The following is a 12374-nucleotide window of genomic DNA, read 5'->3' as shown; positions in this document are numbered from 1 at the left end:
CATTATCGTACTTTGAATAGAAAATAATTTTAATATGAATTTATTTTTCTAGTTTTCCAGATGACTGTCTTCAACTTGATTGCGTTCGTGGACCGGAAGGTAATATAAAATGTTCTAATTACTTACATTGCAAATAAAATTGTATTAATATTGATTAAAAATTTCTGTTTCAGAATCAGTTTAATGGGTAGCGGGTAAATTTTTTGTTCGTAAAGGGTGGTACCATTTATGAATAAAGAATTTACTTCAGGGATGCGACCCTGCCCATGCGAGCCATGATTCTATTTCTTACTCCCAAGGATAGAATCATGTTCACTTAACTTTTAAACTGGAACTACCGTCTTTCTTTTCTTTTTTTCTTTTTTGGCTTTTTGATATGCATCGATAGATATGCATTTAGCATGGGAAACTGAAGCTTCATTTGTATGGAAAGGCATCTTCCGCTAATTGTTAGACGGACCCAAGGATTTTTTTCCGTAAGTTCGCGGTTAGTATTGGTGTTGGACTGTACCTTGGAGTGTAGGTTTCTCCTAAATTTAGAGTCAGTGGACTAGTCCAATCGGGGGGAAACCACTTAAAAAAAAAATCGTGAAAAGTTCCGCTTTGAAAGTTATACCCATCCTCCTTTTTTCCTATCCCTTTTATTGTTTAACTCTTTTTTATCCCTTTGTTTTCTGTTGCAGGTTGGACTACGGTGAGGAGACGATCAGAGGAGGACCAAAGGAGGACCATAAAGGAACAAGAAGTGGACTTGGTAATATAGGAGAGTATAAAATAATTATTTGTATAAATAAAATGTAAATTTGTATCTTTATATAATACTTTTCGTAGCATCGCACATGTGTGATCATTATTTTTAATGTATTTTCTTTATTTATAGGTTTCATAGAACAACTCATAATTGTATGCTCTTTTTAATTATTATACTTTATTTTATATAGATTGAAAATTATGTATATAAATGTATGTAGATTGTATTTCTATATGTTGAAGTTATTCTACGGTGTGTTAGTTTTAACTAACATCGATGATTCTATTGAATTTCTTTTCAGATTACACTCCTTGTTTATCATTTTGTATTTTTTGGTATTCTAATTTCTCTCTGATATTCTCGATAATTATTGTGCAGATTTTTTATGATGGTACTCTTATGGTGGGGCCTAAGAGTTAGATTCATTCCTTTGTAATTGTATTCGGATAGTGGCATTTTTAGGATGCACATCCCTCGTGGGTCTTCAGAAGCGGTTACCTCCTCGTGGTTAGACCTGGGCAATGGATATTACTTTCCATGTAATGTTTATCATATTTTGATATGCTATACATTCCATGGCAAGTGAAATCTAGCTAAAGACCGCTTTTCACATTAATATTATATTAATAATTCGTTTTATTCATTTTCCTAATTAATACCATATTTTAATTCGTTTCATTGTTTTCCCTTAAATATTCCCTTCATTTTACATTTCACATAATAATACTCGATTTATTTGTTAATAACTTTAATCATGTAAATTTTTTCAATCGTTTTTTTTTTTTGACGTGTAGTGCGGTCGGTTTAAAAACATTTCATATGATTTTGAAATTGTAACAATGATTCTAATCGTTTTATTTTTCTTTCTTTTGTTCACATGTAGGACGTGTTAGTGTTTGATATTTCAAGTGTCCGGTATGCAGTTGTAAGAATAAACCAAGAGCAAACTAAGCCTTTGTAGTAACGAAGAGCACTCGCCTCCTACAAACTACGCTATTGGTTGGCACTTGTTTAGAGGTATGGACGTTGAGTTACACCCACACATAGGCTCCACCGATTCTCGATCGAAGTTGCTCCAATCAGCGGCTTTCGTGAAATCAATTTGCGACTTTCGAATCTCGCGGCTTCTCGATTTGTATGAATGCTCGAATGAAAACTAATAGAAATAGGAAAGGTAAGTTAATATAAGGGGGTGTGGATTTGATTAAGTGGGGATGATTAAACGTGGGAGGTTAGCACAGGATGGTGGGATAAAATTTAATATGAAAGCAAAACGTTTCTTCATGAAATTAGAATTAGAATTAATGGAAAGAATGATTTGATCGATGCCATTATTTCGTAATCGATTTGCAATACGATTATTGCTTTTTTCTTTTTTTCCTTATGTTTCTTTCCTTTTCTTTTCTTTTTATAGATGAATGAAGAAGAATAAGAATATCACGGGGGAAGTAAGGAAAAATTATCTTATTGCAAATTGCTTCTTTACGTTAGATTAACAATTGTTTTGGTGATTGAGTAATATGTTATTATTGTGTGCACATATATGCACGTGGATTTTTTTCTAAATAAATTCTTTTAAAAATTGTCATGTACTTTTCGTACAGTTTAATAATTATAATATATTGGATTATATTTCTTATAATATTTCTTTATTCAAGATACAATTTCTTAAATAAATTCTTATTCTACTTTTCATAAAATTTAGAATACTATTTTTGTTTTTTTTTTTTTTAGAATATATGGCAATAAAAATTTCGATGTTACTAAATACACATAGATTTTTTATAAATACATTCTTTTACAAATCGTGGCCTATTTTTTTCTTTTTTTTTGAATGTTTCATCGCAAGTTATAAATCGTATATGATAACATTTTTTCCAAGGGATTACAGAGCTATAAAAACTCTATTCAAAGATTAAAAGGAAAATCACAAAAAAAAGGCCATAAAATCCTAAACCAAATTTTCGAGAGATATCGGTGCGACGATATATTGGTGCATTATCGCACTCATCAAATAATCTCAGATAGTTATGTAGATACATGAAGATACAATACCGAGAAAAGATATTTCTTACATAGACAAATTTTCCTTATGCCTAATATTTATCTATTACTAACCTTTTCAATTGGTCAATGAACTTGAAGAAGGGAGTTCGAAAATCTATTTTTTTTTACTATAAAAACCCTGAAACTATCAGAACGATCGTTACTTCACCACAACTCACGATTGAATCATCAGCAAGAATATTGAAGAACACACCGGCTCCCGACGAAGCAGGACAATCTTTAAAAAAAAGTATAAACAGAGCAACAACATCCCATCAATCTACAAACACTGTGATCAGCAAACAGTTAACCATCAAGCAATATTTTTCAAGCAATAAGGCACAGGAAGCGAGAGGACAAACAGCATCGGTTTGCAGCATCTTTCTTCTATAAGCAGTAGCATACAATAACGCAACAGCGTTCTACAATTTCACAATTTGTTAAGCAACAACAATCGATTTACATTCACGTTCTATTAAAACCTATTTTCAATAGATAAATATCATAGTATTGATCAAGACACCGGTAAGCAACATAATTCAATATTCATATATTAGATTATATTATATTTTTTATAATAATTCTTCATTCGAGATAGAATTTCTTAAATTGAATATTATTCTTCTATAGATACTATATAGAATAGTTTTTTTTTTTTTTAGAACGTATAATAGTAAAAACTTCATTATTATTATTAAATACACATTGATTTTTTATAAATACTTTTTCTTTTTAAAATCGTCACATATTATTCATAGAATTTATTATGTAGAGCACAACGTAAAAGCACCAATCGTATAATATATTTTTTAGGGGACTACTGAACTGTAAGAAGTTCTATTCAAAGAATAAGGAGAAAAATAAAAAATGGCCATAAAAGCCATCAAATTATACACCAACAAACACAGGTGTAAAACCACATAGAGAAAAGATAATCCCTAAATAGAAAAACTTTCTTTATACCTAGTATCGAATGCAACCCTTTTACTATTGATCAATGAACTTAAGAAAGGGGCCTCGAAAACCTGTTTTTTGTTTGTTTTCTATGATAACCCTTCATATAAATCAGAACGATCGTTACTTCGCTACAACTCATAATTCAAACACCAATAACTTATTTGCCAACCCAATAGTTTCTCATTTGAAATACAATTTTTTAAATTAATTAATTATTAATTAATATAATAATATAATATATATTATATATTTATTACTTTTTTAATTAATTATTCTTCTAGATATATTAGAATAATATTTTATTGTAGAACGTATAACGGTAAAAACTTCCATAGTATTATATACACATGAATTTTTTATAAACAAATTCTTCTAAAAATTGTCAAGTACTTTTAATACAATTCAATATTTATATATTGCATTGTATCTTTTATTACTTAATTCCTTTATCAAGATACAACGTCTTAAATTAATTAATTATTATTCTTTTATATTTTTTACAATAATATCTTTTTTTTACAACTTATGATAGTACAAAAAATTAGTATTACTAATTCATCTCATAAAACATATTCATGTATATTAGTTTCAATGATATGAATTAATTTACATTCGATAGTGATAAATAATGTAATAATAATTCAACTATACCACATATCATATATATGTATATATATAATGCATGACTAGTAATAAGTATAATAAATAAGTACTTTTGTGTATGTATTTGCTTATATATACACACCCATATGTTTGAAAAATTATATCACAGACGGAATGAATAGTAGGTCGGCATTTGAAATCAGCATTTATAGACGAATCGTTTCTAATAGTCAGATGAAAAACAACAACTAAAGTAACAAAAACTTGCTACGATATGGGAATAATAATAAAAAAAAAAAAAAAAAAAAAAAAAGAATCAAAAAATATTTTACGATATCTAAATCATGTCTCTCGTCTAATTTTTTTTTTCTCCTTGATCCGAACGTTTCTTTTTGCTTTTTTTTTTTTTTTCAATAAAACTCGATTAGAATTTCAAAACATACCATATTTTCTATTTAAAATCCTTTTTGAATAATAATTGCATCTATAAAATGTGATTTCTTATCAATCTTATCTTTTGTGCATATAATTCTTTGAAAACATTCAAGAATTGCTATTAATGAAATTACTATATATATATATATATTAATGCTAATCGCGAATAATTAAGAATAGAAAAGGTTTATTAAAGCATGAAATTTTATCTTGACATGTTTCTTTTAAATAAAATTCTGATAAACTCATTGATAACAATGAGATGATCTAATTTCTTTTCCTTTTATTTCTACATATGAGTAATGGAAATCCATGATAAGTGAATATATATATATATATATATTTTTTTTATCATTAAATTATTAACTGGATATTTAATATCTTCATTCAAAAGTATTTAATATTATATCTAATAGAAAAATAATTCTTTATTATTAATAATATACTAAATATATTTCGTTGTGTGCAATGTTAAAAATAAGGAAAATACTCGAACGAAGAAGAGGTCCTTCATAAAAATAAAAATAAAAAATAAAAACAAAAATTAGAAAATAATAAAAATATTATCCTCAAATTTCGAACATATAAGAGAGATGTGACCATGATGATGCAAGAGAAAAAAAAAATCTAAAATGGTCTTCCACGTATATATTTTTCTAATCTCATCGAAAAAGCTGATTGACACGAGACCAAGTTTTGATAATACGTTCAGAAAACGCCTTGACAAAACGATTGTCCACGTTTACCATGGTTTGGTAAGTATACTAATGCAATAATATTTTCAAAATACCTTTTCATATTACTGAAGTGAACAAATGTTGTCGCAATTCATCATAATTACAATATTTCATGGTGGTTTTTTCAAGTGTTTCTTAATTCTTAACACTTTCTTTTTTTTTTTTTATCGATGATATTAAAATAACATACATTACTTGTTTCGTCATGTAAGTGTAACTGATGAAAGTGGAAGGAAGACTTGACCTTGGCATGGAGGGCTTCGGAGATTCAGGAACTGATGAACTCCATTGATTTCACGACATCGTTGAAATTGACCTTGCTTCCTCTTCCCCATCCGATTGTAAGTATTATAATTTTCTCATTATCTATTTTACTTATCAATACCTTATATAATCATACAATTAATATTATTAATACATTTTATATATATATATATATATATATAATATTGCATTATAAATATAATATTACAATATTATATTATAAATGTAATAATAATATTATTGTGTTTAATTAATACTACATTATATTATATTTTATTACATTTTATATATATTATATAGTATATAATATTATATAGTATATAATAATATAATATATATAACAAATAAATTGTATAATAATATTGTATATATAATATATATAAATATTAAATATATTTAATATTAAAATATATAAATATATTATAATATATAATTAAAATTAAATTTATATATTAATTAATATATAAATTAAAAAATTTATAATATTTTATATAATAATATAATAATTATATAAATAAATTGTATATACAATAAATAAAATTTAAAAATATGTATAATAAATAAACTATAATAAAAAGAAATCTATAATAAATAAAATGAATTCACTTATTATATATATAATATTAAATATTATATAATATTATTTAATATTTCATGATCAAATACTTTCAATCGAATTATTAATTATTAAAATATATATATAAATCTTTCTTATAAAATAATAGAAAAAAATAAATAAATAAATAAAAAAAATATTCGTGTGGACAAACTTAAAATAATAAATGTTGACATATATAAAAGAAAAATATAAAAGTACTCGAGAAAAATGAAGAGTGTCGTTTGGTTTATCTCTTAAAAAGTTCATTAAATTTTTTTAACCTTGAAAAATAAAAAGCGAAAATTCGAGACGAGACAAGTTTTAGTGTGAAACGTAGAATTATTTGAAAAAAGAACACATACACATACACACACATACACATGAAAAATAACTCCCGTCAAAATAAAAAACTGGGAGTTTACCAGGAAAAAAAAAAGAAAAAAAGAAATGAGGACCGTTGAATCTTTTATCTGTGTAAAAAGTTCATTTGTACTGTCAAAAAGTTCTCAAAATACATAGAGACGAGACATGCAAAGTTTGTTGAATCATCAGAGAGAGGTCGGTAATAAGAAATGTGAATGATTATATTTTTAAAAATATATAATTATCTATGAGAAAGAATACTCATCCTGTCAAAAAAAAAAAAAAGAAAAAAAAACGTTTAATAGTAAAAAAGGTTCATTTGCTTTAATTAACATTGAAAAATAAATACAGACGAGTATTATTACATTTTGTTAAGTGTGTGTGTGTGTGTGTGTGTGTAATTTATTTTCAAAAGTATCCAATTCTATTACCAACCATTTATTATATTTACATTTATTTATTTATTTATCATAACGTATTCAATTAAAAAAAAAAAAAAAAAAGACAAAAGAAACAAAATCTTTTCATACAAAAATATCATTTAATAATAATAAAATTAAATTAAAAATAAAAATTAAAAACAAAAAGTTTTAATGTGAAAGAAAAATTAAAAAAAAAAAAAAAAAAAAAAAAAAAATATATATATATATATATATATATATATATATATATATATATAAAATCATATATAAAATCATATATAAAATCGTTGATAGGAAAAAATATTACCACATGTAAGAGTACCTTCTTCAACATTTATCGAATTTAAAATATGCCTGATACCAACTTACGAGCTTAGAATTTTAAAACGTTATCTTATCTTTTAAAAGTTTACTGATATTTTTTTCTTTTGCTATCTATCAATAGTCACATCAATTCTATTCAAAATGTAGATTGAACAAAAAAAATAAGAAAACATTAAAAGAACAAAAAAATTAAAATAAAACAACATTAAAATAAATAAACATTAAAATAAAATAAAAAAATTAAAATTAAAATAACAAAAAAATATGTATGCGTGAGTGTGTGTGTGCGTGAGTGTGCACGCATGTGCATGTAACAGGTTTATTTTTACAATCATTAAGTATTTTTCTATTTTATTATTATTTCAATATAATAATAGATCGTGTACAATTTATTCCATCATTTTGATGATATTACTACTTAAATACATTTGCATAAAACGTGCCATGCAAAAAATAAATGAAGAAAGAGACAGAGAGAGAGAGAGAGAATGAGAAATAGAAAGAGAAAAAGTTAAGGTCACAGGGTTATCTTTTTGTCGGGCGCGTTTTTATCATCAACAACTCTCCACTTCGTTATGAGCGAATTTTTGCGAATTGGTAGGACGAGGAAACGCGCATGACCAAGATAATTTGCGTTGTGTAATCACAAAACAACACAAGAAATCTCGAATAAGATAGAAGAAGGAGAATAATAGATGCTCCAATTAGAACATCTCTCGAGGATATTTTCTAACATTAATTTTATAAATTATAATATAATAATATTTTGTGTGCAAAGTGTTTCAATAATTATTTAATCATTAATTTCCAACAACTACGTACAGATTTTCTCTTTTTTTTCTTTTCTTTTCTTTTTTAAATTAACATATTTTCCATATTTACAATAATTATCAAATTGTTTATTCTAATAAGAGAGAGAGAGAGAGAGAGAGAGAGAGAGAGAGAGAGAGAGTAATTGATATTTTTATTATATTTTTTATTATATTTTTTTTTTATTATATTATTATATTTTTATTAATTAATTAAATTTTTTAATACTTAACCTAATAATATATATATATATAAGCAACAAAATTGATTTGTAAAACTTTCATTTAAAATTATAATGTATATATATAAGCAAACTTTGCTATTAATAACATTTAGTATTGTACAAATTATAATGAAGACATGAATTTTTTCCAAATATTTTTTCTACCTCTTCTTTTTTTTCTAATATTATAATGTATATGCGTTTTTCTTTTTTTTTTTCTTTAATTTTGTTATTTTTGACGTTTACGAAAATAAATCGTTTTAAAACAAGTTTCACGGTAAGAGAGTTTGAAAACGAAGTTATTATAAATAACGTGATTTATAATATTTTCCATTTATTTGTTGATTATTTTTTGTTATTGGATATTTCGACATTTCGAAAAGTAATCATTCACATTAAACGATCAATCCCTTACGCAACACACGTGGTGGCACCGCGAGCATTTACGTTCACCGTATATTAATGCATTAAAAAAAAAAAAAAAAAAATCAAAAGAAGAAAAATATTAAAAAAAAAAAAACAGAAAAAAGAGAAATAAAAACTTGTTCCTACTTGTCGTCAATCGATCAGCAAACATTTACCTTGGGAATAAACTGTTTGAGTTTTCAGAAGTTTAGAACTATCATGTTCAGAAAACTGATAATCGAAAGAGATGCAGCATCTAACTTTTTAAAAGAACCAAGAAATAAATGAACGCACCGGAAACATGCCATGCGACAACGTACGTAATGTTGTGCATACACGCGCACACGTGTATATTTAAATTATTATTATACTTATTTGTGCTTGATAAAAATGAAAAAAAAAGATTGGAGAGAGAAAGAAAAAAATCCATAAAAAAAAAAATCAAACTTGATCCAATTTTATTATTTTTCTATCTTTTTATACGATTAAAAAGAAAACAAAAAAAAAAAAAAAAAGAAGAAGAAATTAAACTAAAATTGAATATATAAATTTCATAATTTTTAAAATACAATTTTTTTTTTATAACATACTTTTTATACATATATTTATTTAGAAATTTTTATAATAATAAATTTTATGAAAAATACAATTTTAATAAATTAAGTTACACATTTAATATTAATAGATTTTTGTTTCAATTTTTTAAAATTTTTTTTCGATTTTCGTATAAAACTTGAAATAAATCAAGTCAAAATAAAGGGGGGGGAAAAAAAAACAAAAAAATGAAAAAAAAAAATTGATAAGATATAATAAATTAATAATTAATTAAATACACAAAAACATAACAAAACAATTATGTTGATATGTTAAAATTCGATAATGCATTGATTATTTTAATGAAATGCTGTAATATTAATAAATTTGTAGATAAATAAATGAAAAGAAGAAGGAGAGAAAAATAGTTAGAAGAAGAAGAAGAAGAAGCAGAGGAGAAGGAAGAGGAAGAAGATAAGCCTTGGGAACAACCTTGAAACTTTAGAATGGAATGCATGAAAATATTTTCATCAATATTAAATCATAGATTATTTGAACAGAGAATCAGAAGTTCTCTGATTAGAATATTAAACGAAGTAATTATCTTGTAATCGATTTTCAACAGTAAAATGACTGCTTTTTATACATTTTTCCTTGAGTAACATGTGAAATTATTTTGCATATCAAATAATAATATAATATATTTATGTGCCCATAATTGTGAAAGTGGCCTTATTGTAAGCCATGTATCTCTTGTTTAAAAAAAAAAATTAATTTGAAATATAATATTATTATTAATACTATTATAATTTTATATAAATATTATAAATACGTATAAATTTAATATATTTAATATAATAATTTAATATATATATATATATATATATATATATATTATTATTATTATAATATTAAATATATTTTTTAAATTATAAAATATTATATTTCAAACAAGTATTTTTTAATTTATTTTTATATTATTAATATTTATAAATATAAATAATTTTATATATAATTTCATTTATATTTTTATATATAAAGACGTGTGTATCGGACTGATTGTGAGCCACAGCAACGCGTGGTGGGGCACCCCTAGTATATATATATATATATTTTTTATATTATCAATTTTATATTATTTATATTATTATTATTATTTTATAGTTTAAGGAAATTATATTTTTAAACACTGTATGAATTTGATATAATATTGAAATAACAAACATTATCAATAACAATTGATTTTTAACAATATCGTTTACAATTACATTAAATTAATTTTTTTATTTAAAATAATATTATGTGAAATAATTGATAAACTTATTATTATTATTATTATTATTTTTTTTTTTTTAATATTTTAACTTACGTTAGACCACTTTCATAATTATGGGCACATATAATTTTTGTTGTTTATATTTTATCAATTTACAAATAACGCTGGGAAAAAAATATGTTAATTGACAGGAAATGTTCTATCAATTTAAAGTTACATCGTCGAATAGATAAATATGTTTCTTGAAACACATTTGATCTTTTTCTTAGAATTAAAAGAGAACATTCCATGGACCACCATGAAATCATGTGTATTTACGTGAGATAAGATACTAGAAACTAATAAAAAAGTTCCCATGCAAGGAAAATGCAGTGCAGCAAATAGACGAGGAATAATCCACAACGGGGTGGAATAAAAAGAGAAATAGATAAAGACAAAGATAATTTAGGATAAGATTGTAGAATTGGGAATTATTTTATTTCTAAAAAAAAGAAAAAAAGAAAAAGAAAAAAACAAATTTAAATAAAAAATCTTTTTCATTAAAAAATTACTTGACAAATCGAAACGCAATAAAAGACAGTAAATTTAGTAAATTATTTACGTGGTGTATGTTGCTAAAACATTAAAATGATATAAACGAGGATTTAGAATTAAGTAATGGTATTATAAGTAAACACTGAATAAATCAATTACTTTTTGAACAAAAAAAAAAAAAGAAACGAAATAAAAAGAAAAGAAAAAAAAATTCTAAATTACTTTTCGAACAATTTAATAATGAACGATAGATAGATCGTTTCAAAATTAATCGATCAATTTGTGTGAAAAATATTTGAAAAACTTTTGATTGGTGTAATATATTAGTGGAATATAATTATTCATCTTTTAGAAAAATCATACGAATAAAAATACCATTCTATGGTAATAGATCATTTAGTTAGTTAACATGAAACGTTGTCATTATTTTTGAAAGTGAAAAAAAAAAAGAGAAAAAAAGGGGTAGGCGGGCGTAGGTGTAGGATGATGATAATGAGGAGGAGGAGAAGGAGGAGGAGGAGGTTTAGAAAAAAAAATAAACACTAACAAAACCTAAAAACTAATTTCCAATAAATATGATTAACTACAGTCGCGTCCTTGAAAAAAAAAGAAAAAAAGAAAAAAAGAAGAGATCTTTTTTTTTTTTTTTTTTTAATTTTATTTAATAAATCGAATACACGTTTCTACTGCATGACAAATGGAAGGTTGCATCCTGTATATGACATGTACGATAAGCTGTAATGAACTCATAAGAATAATCCCAACTGAGGTCAATTTGATAACCCTTGTTAGAAGAAACACCAATCGACATGTTGGATATGCGGACGTTCACCACCATTTGCCTTTTTCAATGCATTGACTATTAACTTATAATACACGGATTATACACCTTTTCGCAAATATTTTCCAAAATTTCAATAAATAGTGATTATTCTTGATGTCAGCAACAAAAGAAGAAAAAAACAAGAAGCAATAAAGATATTTGGTTGATGTTTTGAATAATGTTACGACAAGTAGTGATAGGAATTTAATTGCAACATTTTTAACCGGATACGGAAAAAAAAATAAGATGCAACAGTACTGTCATTTATC

This window comes from Polistes dominula, unplaced genomic scaffold, assembly GCF_049000335.1.
Source record: "Polistes dominula isolate Pdom_NZ unplaced genomic scaffold, Pdom_raw_medaka contig_18, whole genome shotgun sequence".
In the NCBI taxonomy this organism is placed as follows: Eukaryota; Metazoa; Arthropoda; class Insecta; order Hymenoptera; family Vespidae; genus Polistes; species Polistes dominula.
The sequence above is the reverse complement of the archived record's forward strand: the minus strand, read 5'-3'. Positions refer to the sequence as shown.